The sequence below is a fragment of the Triticum dicoccoides genome, chromosome 3B (genome assembly GCF_002162155.2).
Source record: "Triticum dicoccoides isolate Atlit2015 ecotype Zavitan chromosome 3B, WEW_v2.0, whole genome shotgun sequence".
Taxonomy (NCBI): Eukaryota; Viridiplantae; Streptophyta; class Magnoliopsida; order Poales; family Poaceae; genus Triticum; species Triticum dicoccoides.
Window position 1 is genome coordinate 276,777,536 of NC_041385.1, and position 11,608 is coordinate 276,789,143.

Sequence of the window (11,608 nt, forward strand, 5' to 3'; positions counted from 1 at the left end):
GCGACAATAGTCGTAAACATGCATTAAAATTAATTCACACCGAATACAAGCATGAGTAGGATATAATCCACCATGAACATAAATATCATGAAGGCTATGTTGATTGGATTCAACTACATGCGTGAACATGTGCCAAGTCGAGTCACTCAATGCATTTAAAGGAGGATACCACCCCCTCATACCACATCATAATCATTCTAATAACATGTTGGCACGCAAGGTAAACCATTATAACTCATAGCTAATCAAGCATGGCACAAGCAACTATAATCTCTAAATGTCATTGCAAATATGTTTACTTCATAATAGCTGAATCAGGAACGATGAATCATCATATTTACAAAAACAAGAGAGGTCGAGTTCATACTAGCTTTTCTCTTCCCAATAAGTCCATCATATATCATCATCATTGCCTTTCACTAGCATGACCGAACTGTGTGTATAATAATAAGAGTGCACGTGCATTGGACTAAGCTGGAATCTACAAGCATTCAACTCAAGAGAGAAGACATGTAATATGGGCTCTAAGTTAAATAAACAATCATGCATATAAGAGCCACTAAGCATTTTCAATATAGTCTTCTCGACCCCCAAAGAAAGAAAAAGAAATAAAAACTATTTACACGGGAAAGCTCCCAACAAGTAAAAAGAAGAACGGGAAATATTTTTGGGTTTTCTTTTTAATTATACTACAAGCATGGAAAGTAAACTAACTATTTTTTTTTGGTTTTTCTTAAAGTTTATCAAACACACAAGAAGAAAGCAGAAAAAGAAATTTAAACTAGCATGGATAATACAATGAAAGAGTATGAGCACCGACATCTAGCAATGAGTGTGTGTGTGAACATAAATGTAATGTCGGTGGGAAATACGTACTCCCCCAAGCTTAGGCTTTTGGCCTAAGTTGGTCTATTGCCAGGGATGGCCTGGCGGATATCCGTAGGTGAAGCTGGGGTCGTATTGTGATGAAGAAGACTCTGACTGCCACTGGCTGGCAGCCTCCTCTGGATCCCAAGAATAAACAGATAGCCGTGGAGGCTCATCTTGTGGCTCCGGCTCCGGGGCTGGTGCAGGGTTCCGATAGGCTTGAACAGCCAACCATGGAATGATGTGAGGTTCTGCAAACAAGCTAAACAAAGAAGGAGCAGGCAAAGTAATAGTCTCAGGGTGATGTTTATCAAAGTATAATTTATATTTGAGCTCCCCATCGCGACTCTTAACAAGAAAATCATGCGCTATCATACTTTTGTAATCTAAATAAGCACGGGGCAGCGCTGTTTCTTCTTTCTCCGCGTGCCTAATTGGTATTTCAAAATGTTCAGCTAGGCGTGAAGCATAAATGCCTCCAAAGATGGGGCCTTTAGTACGGTTCAGACTTAACCATCTAGCGACAATTACACCCATACTAACAGAGTTATCGCGGTATAAACCATGGAGAAAAATAATAATATCAGGAATACTAAGGTTCCCACAGTTCCCGTGTCCAATCAAGCAACAACTAGCAAATAAGGCAAAGTAGCGTAAAACAGGATAATGTATGCTAGTGATCCTTGCATCAGAAACCTTCCTGGTTTCTCCTAGAGTGATAGTGTTAATAAAAGCTTCTACTTCATTATGGTGGGGTTCATCTAAGGTGCCCTCAAAGGGTATTCTGCAAACCTCGCAGAATTCTTCAAATGTCATCTCTTTAACAACGTCATATAAATGAAACTCTACTGTTGGAGGTGATTTCTTAGGGAAAAAGTAGAAGTTTTGCACAAAAGTATTTGTGAGTAAGAGACACTAATGACGTTGGTCGTTCAGGAAGTTGGTGAGGCCGGCATTCTCAATCAATAAATAGAAATCCTCATAAATCCCGGCTCTCCTCAAGAAGTCATCGGAAGGCCATTCATAAGGCAGGACCTCCGCGGTGCGAGGTAAATTAAATGTGGGCTTCTCCTCTTCTTCCTTTTGTTTTTCCTTAGAGCTTCGGCTCGACGAGCCCCTCAAAAGTCTCTTCATTATTTCTAAAACAATCTGAATTTTTTAGTAACTTCAAATATAAGTGAACCAACTTCAATAAAATTGATAGCAACAACTCCCACAAGTGCCTAGAGCCTAAATAAAGCATTGGAACTACTTGGAAGCATATAAATTTCACATGCAAGCTCAAGAACATGGTCACCTATGCAGCACAAATTTGCAATGAATAAAGCACTAGAACAAAAACTAATTGGACCAATGGAGGAGTCACATACCAAGGAACCATCTCCCCAAGCAGTTTTGCAAGAGGTGCTTTGAGTAAGGAGATCGAAAATCACAGCAACGGGGGCTGGAACTCATGCTTGAGTTGGTTTTTCATGTTTGTGTGAGGCAGAGAAGAAGATGGGTGCAGGAATAAGTGGAGGAGGGCCACCGTGGGCCCACGAGGCAGGGGGGCGCGCCGAGGGGGGTAGGGCGCGCCCTCCACCCTCGTGGCCAGGTGGCAGCTCCCCCCGTGGTGATTTTTGCATAGTAAATTCTTAAATATTCCCGAAAAATCATATTAAATTGGCATGGCATTCTGAGGACTTTTATTTTGGGATATTTTTATATTGCATGGATAAGTCAGGAAACAGACAGAAAAATATTATTTTACTTTATTTCTACTAAATAACAGGAAATATGAAGAGGGTACAGAAGGTTGTGCTTCTAGTTTCATCCATCTCGTGATCATCAAAATGAACCCACTAACAAGGTTGATCAAGTCTTGTTAACAAACTCATTCCGAATAATCCCGGAACCGGAGAAATTTCGAATGACACTAAGTTACCTCAACGGGGATGTGAAAATCCCCAACAATAAGAATATCATACTTTTTCTTGACAGTAGGCAGAGGAAATTCAAAACCTCCAAATATAATCGATGGAACTTTTCCAATAGAGTTGATACTATAAACTTGAGGTTGTTTCCTCGGAAAATGCACCGTGTGCTCATTGCCATTAACATGAAAAGTGACATTGCCTTTGGTGCAATCAATAACGGCCCCTGCAGTGTTAAGGAAAGGTCTTCCAAGAATAATAGACATGCTATCATCCTCGGGAATATCAGGAATAACAAAGTCCATTAAAATAGTAACGTTTGCAACCACAACAGGCACATCCTCACAAATACCGACAGGTATAGCAGTTGATTTATCAGCCATTTGCACAGATATTTCAGTAGGTGTCAACTTATTCAAGTCAAGTCTACGATATAAAGAGAGAGGCATAACACTAACACCGGCTCCAAGATCACATAAAGCAGTTTTAACATAACTTCTTTTAATGGAGCATGGTATAGTAGGCACTCCGGGATCTCCAAGTTTCTTTGGTATTCCACCCATAAAAGTGTAATTAGCAAGCATGGTGGAAATTTCAGCTTCAGGTATCTTTCTTTTATTAGTAATAATATCCTTCATATACTTAGCATACGGATTTGTTTTGAGCACAACAGTTAATCGCATACGCAAAAACATGGGTCTAATCATTTCAGCAAAGCGCTCAAAATCCTCATCATCCTTTTTCTTGGATGGTTTCGGGGGAAAAGGCATGAGTTTCTGAACCCATGGTTCCCTTTCTTTACCATGTTTCCTAGCAACGAAGTCTCTTTTATCATAACGTTGATTCTTTGATTGTGGGTTATCAAGATCAATAGCAGGTTCAACTTCTACATCATTATCATTACTAGGTTGAGCATCAACATGAACATTATCATTAACATTATCACTAGGTTCATGTTCATCAACTGATTGTGTTTCAGCATCAGAAACAGAGATGTCATTTGGATTCTCAGGTGGTTCAGCAATAGGTTCACTAGAAGTTTGCGAAGTCCTATCATTTTTCTTTTTCTTCCTTTTAAAAGAACTAGGTATATCAATATTGTTTCTCTGAGAATCTTGCTCTATTCTCTTAGGGTGGCCTTCAGAATACAAAGGTTCCTGAGTCATTCTACCAGTTCTAGTAGCCACTCTAACAACATAATCATTTTTCTTACTATTCATTTCATCAAGCACTTCTTTCTGAGCTTTAAGTACTTGTTCTACTTGAGTGGTAACCATAGAAGCATGCTTGCTAACAAGTTTAAGTTCACCTCTAATATCAGCCATATAATCACCCAAGCGTTTAATCATAAAGGCAGTCTGTTTTAATTGTCTACCAAAATAAGCATTAAAATCATCTTGCTTAAACATAAAGTCATCAAACTCATCCAAGCACTGACTAGCAATTTTAGTAGGAGGGACTTCAACTTTATCATATCTATAGAGAGAATTTACATTTACTACATGTGTCGGGATATCGGGAGGTTCTTCATTAAATAAGTAATTGAGATCATATACTTCTTCAACAGGCGGTAAATTAAGACCATGTATTTCTTCAATAGGAGGTAAATTCTTAACATCTTCAGCTTTAATACCTTTTTCTTTCATAGATTTCTTTGCCTCTTGCATATCTTCGGGACTGAGAAATAGAACACCTCTCTTCTTCGGAGTTGGTTTAGGAATAGGCTCAGTAATTGGCTCAGGAACTGGCTCAGGAGGTAGCTCGGGATGTGCCCAATTATTTTCATTAGCCAACATATTATTCAATAGAATTTCAGCGTCATCTGATGTTCTTTCCCTGAAAAGAGAACCAGCACAACTATCCAGGTAATCTCTGGAAGCATCAGTTAGTCCATTATAGAAGATATCAAATATTTCAGGTTTCTTAAGAGGATGATCAGGCAAGGCATTAAGTAACTTGAGAAGCCTCCCCCAAGCTTGTGGGAGACTCTCTTCTTCAATTTGCACAAAATTGTATATTTCCCCCAAAGCAGCTTGTTTCTTATGAGCGGGGAAATATTTAGCAGAGAAGTAATAAATCATATCCTGGGGACTTTGCACACAACTAGGATCAAGAGAATTATACCAAATCTTAGCATCACCCTTTAATGAGAACGGAAATATCTTAAGTAAATAAAGGTAGCGCGATCTCTCATTATTAGTAAACAGGGCAGCTATATCATTTAACTTATTAAGATGTGCCACAATAGTTTCAGATTCATAGCCATAAAAAGGATCAGATTCAACCAAAGTAATTATATTTGGATCAACAGAAAAATCATAATAGTCCTGATCAGGAACACAGATAGGTGAAGTAGCAAAAGCAGGGTCGGGTTTCATTCTACCTCTAAAAGATTCTTTACTACATTTAATTAGCAACCTCTTACGTTCAAGTTTATCCTGGCAAGCAAGAATAGCTTCAGAAGATTCAGCATCAAAAAGATAACCCTCAGGAATAGCAGGCATAGGTTCATCATCACTAACATCATCATGTTCAGGTTCAATAATTTCTCTTTCTCTAAACGTAGCAATTTGCTCATCAAGAAATTCACCAAGTGGCACAGTAGTATCAAGCATAGAAGTAGTTTCATCATAAGTATCATGCATAGCAGAAGTGGCATCATCAATAACATGCGACATATCAGAATCAATAGCAGTAGTAGGTTTAGGTGTCGCAAACTTACTCATAATAGAAGGAGAATCTAGTGCAAGGCTAGATGGCAGTTCCTTACCACCCCTCGTAGTTGAGGGCAAAATAGTAGTTCGATCATCTTTCAAGTTCTTCATAGTGTCCAGCAGATATAAATCCCAAGTGACTCAAAGAATAGAGCTATGCTCCCCGGCAACGGCGCCATAAAATAGTCTTGATAACCCACAAGTCTAGGGGATCGCAACAGTTTTCGAGGGTAGAGTATTCAACCCAAATTTATTGATTCGACACAAGGGGAGCCAAAGAATATTCTCAAGTATTAGCAGCTGAGTTGTCAATTCAACCACACCTGGAAACTTAGTATCTGCAGGAAGGTGTTTTAGTAGTAAAGTAATATGATAGTGGTGGTAACGGTAACAAAAGTAAAGACAGTAAAAGTAATGTTTTTGGTATTTTGTAGAGATTGTAACAGTAGCAACGGAAAAGTAAATAAGTGTAAACCAGTATATGGAAAACTCATAGGCACCGGATTAGCGATGGCTAATTATGCCGGATGTGGTTCATCATGTAGCAGTCATAACATAGGGTGACACAGAACTAGCTCCAGTTCATCAATGTAATGTAGGCATGTATTCCGTATATAGTCATACGTGCTTATGGAAAAGAACTTGCATGACATCTTTTGTCCTACCCTCCCGTGGCAGCGGGGTCCTATTGGAAACTAAGGGATATTAAGGCCTCCTTTTAATAGAGAACCGGAACAAAGCATTAGCACATAGTGAATACATGAACTCCTCAAACTATGGTCATCACCGGGAGTGGTCCCGATTATTGTCACTTCGGGGTTGCCGGATCATAACACATAGTAGGTGACTATAGACTTGCAAGATAGGATCAAGAACACACATATATTTATGAAAACATAATAGGTTCAGATCTGAAATCATGGCACTCGGGCCCTAGTGACAAGCATTAAGCATAGCAAAGTCATAGCAACATCAATCTCAGAACATAATGGATACTAGGGATCAAACCCTAACAAAACTAACTCGATTACATGATAAATCTCATCCAACCCATCACCGTCCAGCAAGCCTACGATGCAATTACTCACGCACGGTGGTGAGCATCATGAAATTGGTGATGGAGGATGGTTGATGATGACGACGACGACGAATCCCCCTCTCCGGAGCCCCGAACGGACTCCAGATCAACCCTCCCGAGAGAGATTAGGGCTTGGCGGCGGCTCCGTATCGTAAAACACAATTATTTCTTCTCTCTGATTTTTTTCTCCCCGAAAGCCAATATATGGAGTTGGAGTTGGCGTCGGAGGGCCACCAGGGGCCCATGAGGTAGGGGGGCGCGCCCAGGGGGGGCGCCCCCACCCTCGTGAGCAGGGTGTGGGCCCCCTGGTCTTCATCTTTTGCATGGATTTTTCTTTATTTTTTCTAAGGTGTTCCGTGGAGTTTCAGGACATTCCGAGAATTTTTATTTTCTGCACAAAAAACAACACCATGGCAGTTCTGCTGAAAACATCGTCAGTCCGGGTTAGTTCCATTCAAATCATACAAGTCAGAGTCCAAAACAAGGGCAAAAGTGTTTAGAAAAGTAGATACGACAGAGATGTATCAATTCCCCGCCCCTGCCCCAACCAAGGCTCACCTAGCAAAGAGCGAAGTGGCTAGCAGCCCCCTCCCTCGTGTCGGCACGAAGGGAATCCTAAGCTATGAATGGATGCCCCCCAACCGTGGTTCACCTAGCAAATTGCGAAGTAGCTAGCAGCCCCCTCTCATGTCGGCACAAAGGGAATCCTAAGCTATGAATGCATGCCCCCCGCCCCCCCAACCAAGGCTCACCTAGCAAAGTGCGAAGAAGCTAGCAGCCCCACTCCCTCGTTTTGGCACGAAGGGAATCCTAAGTTATGAATGGATACCCCTAACCGTGGTTCACCTAGCAAACTGCGAAGTAGCTAGCGGCCCCCCTCGTGTCAGCACGAAGGGAATCCTAAGCTATGATGCCCCCTCCCAACCGAGGTTCACCTAGCAAAGTGCAAAGTAGCAGCCCCCCACACACTTTTAAGTCGACGGGCCAGAGAGGCATCTCACCAAGATTGATCGTAAAAGGGGCCAAGAATAATCCACCTTGGTCGTACAACCTCTCTCTTGTTGCTGGTCAAAGTAATGGTCGTCCATGCGACCCCAGATAGGCTAGCTCGCCAATAATCACGCAAGTAGCTATCTAGTCCCCGAAGACAACCACTGCATGTGTGTGTCCCAAACATATGTATGGATCAGGTGTGTTTTTTAGTACACAATGGAACTACTTTGATGTGGCACCGTGATTTTGAACTAGAAATCCCCACACTTAGTGAGGGTTAGGTTGATGATGCATATGTATGTTACACCACACTTCAAGCCGATGACAGGGATTCCTGCATGCATGCGTGCATAGTATATGCGCTCAAACTTTAATTAGGTCTGAATCTCACCATGACCTATACTACCATAACACGAACCAAATGAAGGATCCGCCATGGTAACCTATCTTGTTGTCGGTCAAGGTGATCATGGATGTCCACGCGGGCCCATGAATATAGAGGCTTGTCGCCGGTAACCACGCGAGGGAGTGTACCGTTCGAAGACAACCACTACATGCATATGTATGGAGGTGATGCGTGCATGCATGTTTGAATACCATTTCACAACATTGATGTGGCGCGTGCGTCGAAAATCATACACTCTCCCCGCACAGAGCGAGATCGGTTCTTGACGTGTCGTTGTACTAGCCACTTCGACTCGATGGGAGGGATTCATGCATACACATGCATGCGTGTGTGCTCACACACACACATATATTTTTATATATAGGATGGGTCTATTATGATAACACCCCTTAAGACCTTATTCTGATAACAAAATCTCCTTATTCTGCTAACACTTCCACACTGCGACGAAACCCAAACCGAACCGCGCAGGCAATAAAAAAATAAACACCCCCACCCCCACCACGCTACTCTCCACCTGGTCAACGGGGCTTCCCCCACCCCCCGACCCCAACCACCACGCAGCGCCACCCACCCTGGCGACGAACCACCCCACGCCGGCCACCACCCCGCGCCACCTTCCCACCACACCTTCTGTTGTGCACCTTCCTTCCCTCGATCCACCTCCCCCCATGGCAGCGCCGCACCTCTATCCCTCGTGTCCCCCGATCCACATCTGCTGGGCGCCGCCCTACCCCGAGACGGCCGTCGACGCACCCATCGGCGGCCTGGGCTGGCGCCGTCCTGCCCTGCATCACCGGCGTGCTGGGCTCGCGCCACCCTGCCTTGCATCGACGCCGGCGGCCACGGGAGGATCCCGTCCCCCACGCCCATATCCGCCTCCCCGACGGCCGTTGACCTCTACGCCGACCTGATCCAACCCCACACCCATGCCAACGCTTGGATCTGCATCCGTAGATGCCAGATCGAGGCAGGGGCTCACCGTCGACCACCTCTCCCCTCGAGTGTCATGGCTGGGGAGTTGGCGGTGGTCGGTGCGCCAGCGGTGTACTCCGGTGGTGGTTGCAGTACGTGGGCATGCCGGCGGCCCCATCGATGGCAGCAACTCAGCAACACACATTGAAGCCCACGGTGCTCACCGTTCCCCCCCTTGCAGTCCACGTCGTCGTGCCTTTCTTCGTCGTTGGTGCCGTGACTCCGAGCAGATCGAAAACCCATCCCTCCCTCTTCCTCTCCTAGCTACTTAGCTAGTGCCACTGCTCCCATTGCCGCGGCTCACATATCCAGCAGGGGCAGCTCAGATTCCGCCGGTGTGCAGTTTCTTTTGTTTGTGGGATGATTGAAAAAAATGTGCCGGCGACCCCATCGATGGCCAGCTCTTTCATGCAGTTGGCTGGATGCGTGGGATGCATCTACATGTTCGTGCTGTGCACATGTGCCACCCCCTGTAGTGCAGAACACAGGTTGTGCATGTGCAGTACGATGGTGGGCGCCTACAGTGCAAACGATGAGAAATGTACAGTATGACCGCCAACTCATTCCCCATTTGGCCTCAATGTTTCTTCTCCCTTCTGGTGACCAGCTCCCATGGATATTCCACCAGTTCAAGAACGGTGAAACTGCAAGCAGAAAGAGGCCATTCCACCGACTCCAAACAGAAAGAGGCCATTCCACGGTGGACTGCACTGGATGCTCTCTGGGCGGCCAATGTAACATTGCAGTATGTTCGGCTCTCGTGTGTAGTTCGTCTTTGTTTGGAAAGATGGCTACTATTTTTTTTCTTTGGAGAGGTTCGCTCGACTGTTCAGTGTAGTTCTTTTTGTCTGAGCAGGGCCATGGAGCGCTGAGGAAGCTGGTGGTGAGCACCGCAAAGAGTAGCATCTGCTTGAGGAGCTTCGTCGGGAAGGTCCGCGTCGTCGGGAGCATATGACCACATTTTTCTTCTGTATGTTCTATTTGCCATGCACGAGGGCACAATTCACTTCCTTTTTGTGGGACAATTCACTTCTATTATTATTTTCCTTTCATTGTGTTCTTGCACGCAGCCAACAAAATGACGTGGAAAAAGTTGTCTATTCGGTGAACCTCGACCTGCTCCTGGCCTCCCTACCAGCAACCAGAGAATCACCATGACGTGCAGTACACCTCCTATGACAAAAAATGATGCAACTCAAAAGTTCAGTGATGCAGTGTGCACTACACGGCGATGCAGTGCGGTTCCCACAAAAACGCTGTGTGGCGATGCCGTACGGTTGGTGTTGGCATGTTGTTCCCGGAAGCAGAGGACGAAGATGTAGTCTGGTTACAATTGTGTAGCAGCTCATTACCCCTTCTTGTGGAGTGCATTTTTTTTCATATATTTTTCATTTTGTTTCATGTATTTCAAAAATCAGTCGACTACATCAACATCTGCAGTGTATTTGGTCCTCGGATATGGTTCACTTTTGAGAGTGATACTGTTCACTTGCACACAGTGTCGAAGTGTGAAAAAAATTGGCGAAACAAAAAAAAGTAATGTGGTTCACTTTGATATATGTCGCGGTTCACTTGCCATCGTCTCTGTGGTCCACTCTCATTCATAAATAAATGTTGAAAAAAGACAACAAAAACTTGCAAAAACTTGTCTGAGAAAAATTTATGTTCGACAAAAGAAACTATGAAGTTCACTTGACCGTCTGATGAAGTGCGGTTTTCAGTCTAAAGCAGTGTGGTTTTCAGTCTAAAGCAGTGCGTTTTCTGTCGGATGTAGTACATACTACGATTTTGGTGTCGCGAAAAAACAAAGTGTCCGCATTTCGGTAAAATCAAAACTGCTCTTAAACCGCAAGGAATCAGAGAGAGTGCTCTACATGAAAAAGTTGCGCCTCATTGATATCTTTCCAATGGCATGTAATTTGAATCATTTCGACCAACTGTTTGTAAAAGTTTCACAAAAAACGGCCGCTGCCTCTCACCGTCAGCCGCACGGTTTTCAAAATTAAGTAAAAACCGTAAAGAATATCAAAAATATTTCAACACATGAAAGTTGCGCCTCGTACGTAGCTTTCCAACGGCGTATCACAAGCCTCGTTTCGACAAACGGTTCAAAAACTGGAATGAAAACAGTACAAAAAATGCAAAAAAATCAAAAAAACAGAATTCCACGTTTACTAAATTTAAAACTGCTCTTAGACCGTAACGAATTAGATAAAATAATACATATGGAAATGATGCGGCTCGACAATATCTTTCCAACACTGCATCAGTTGCTTCATTCCGATGTGCGCTTTAGAAAAAATCGCGAAAATACGCTCGTTGCATCCCGTCACGCGCGCACTGTTTTTGAAACTGCTCTTAAACCGCGATGAATCTCGGAAAGTGTTCAACATGACGAAGCTGCGCATTTTCCATAGTTATCCAACGATATATTATACGCCTCATTCCGACAAACGGTTTAGAAACTGGAGCAAAAGCAACGCTGAAATAATGGATGCAGTTTTTTCTGGTGACATTGCAGTGTTTGTTTGATAGGGATGCAGTGCTCTCGCGTTAAGCGTGCAGTGCGGAAGTGTTATCATAATAACTATTCTGCTAATATTAGCAGAATAGACCGGCTCGGCTAATATTATCAGAATACTGTATTTACAAGCAAAAAAAA

At 43.6% G+C, this 11,608-nt stretch overlaps 1 long non-coding RNA gene across 1 annotated transcript; it reads left to right on the forward strand.

Moving 5' to 3' along the window:
- Positions 1-8,523: 8,523 nt before the first annotated feature.
- On the forward strand, positions 8,524-10,440 carry LOC119275898. The gene is made up of 2 exons (XR_005135950.1): positions 8,524-9,691; positions 9,803-10,440. It is a non-coding gene; the product is annotated as an uncharacterized LOC119275898 (long non-coding RNA).
- The last annotated feature ends 1,168 nt before the right edge of the window (positions 10,441-11,608 follow it).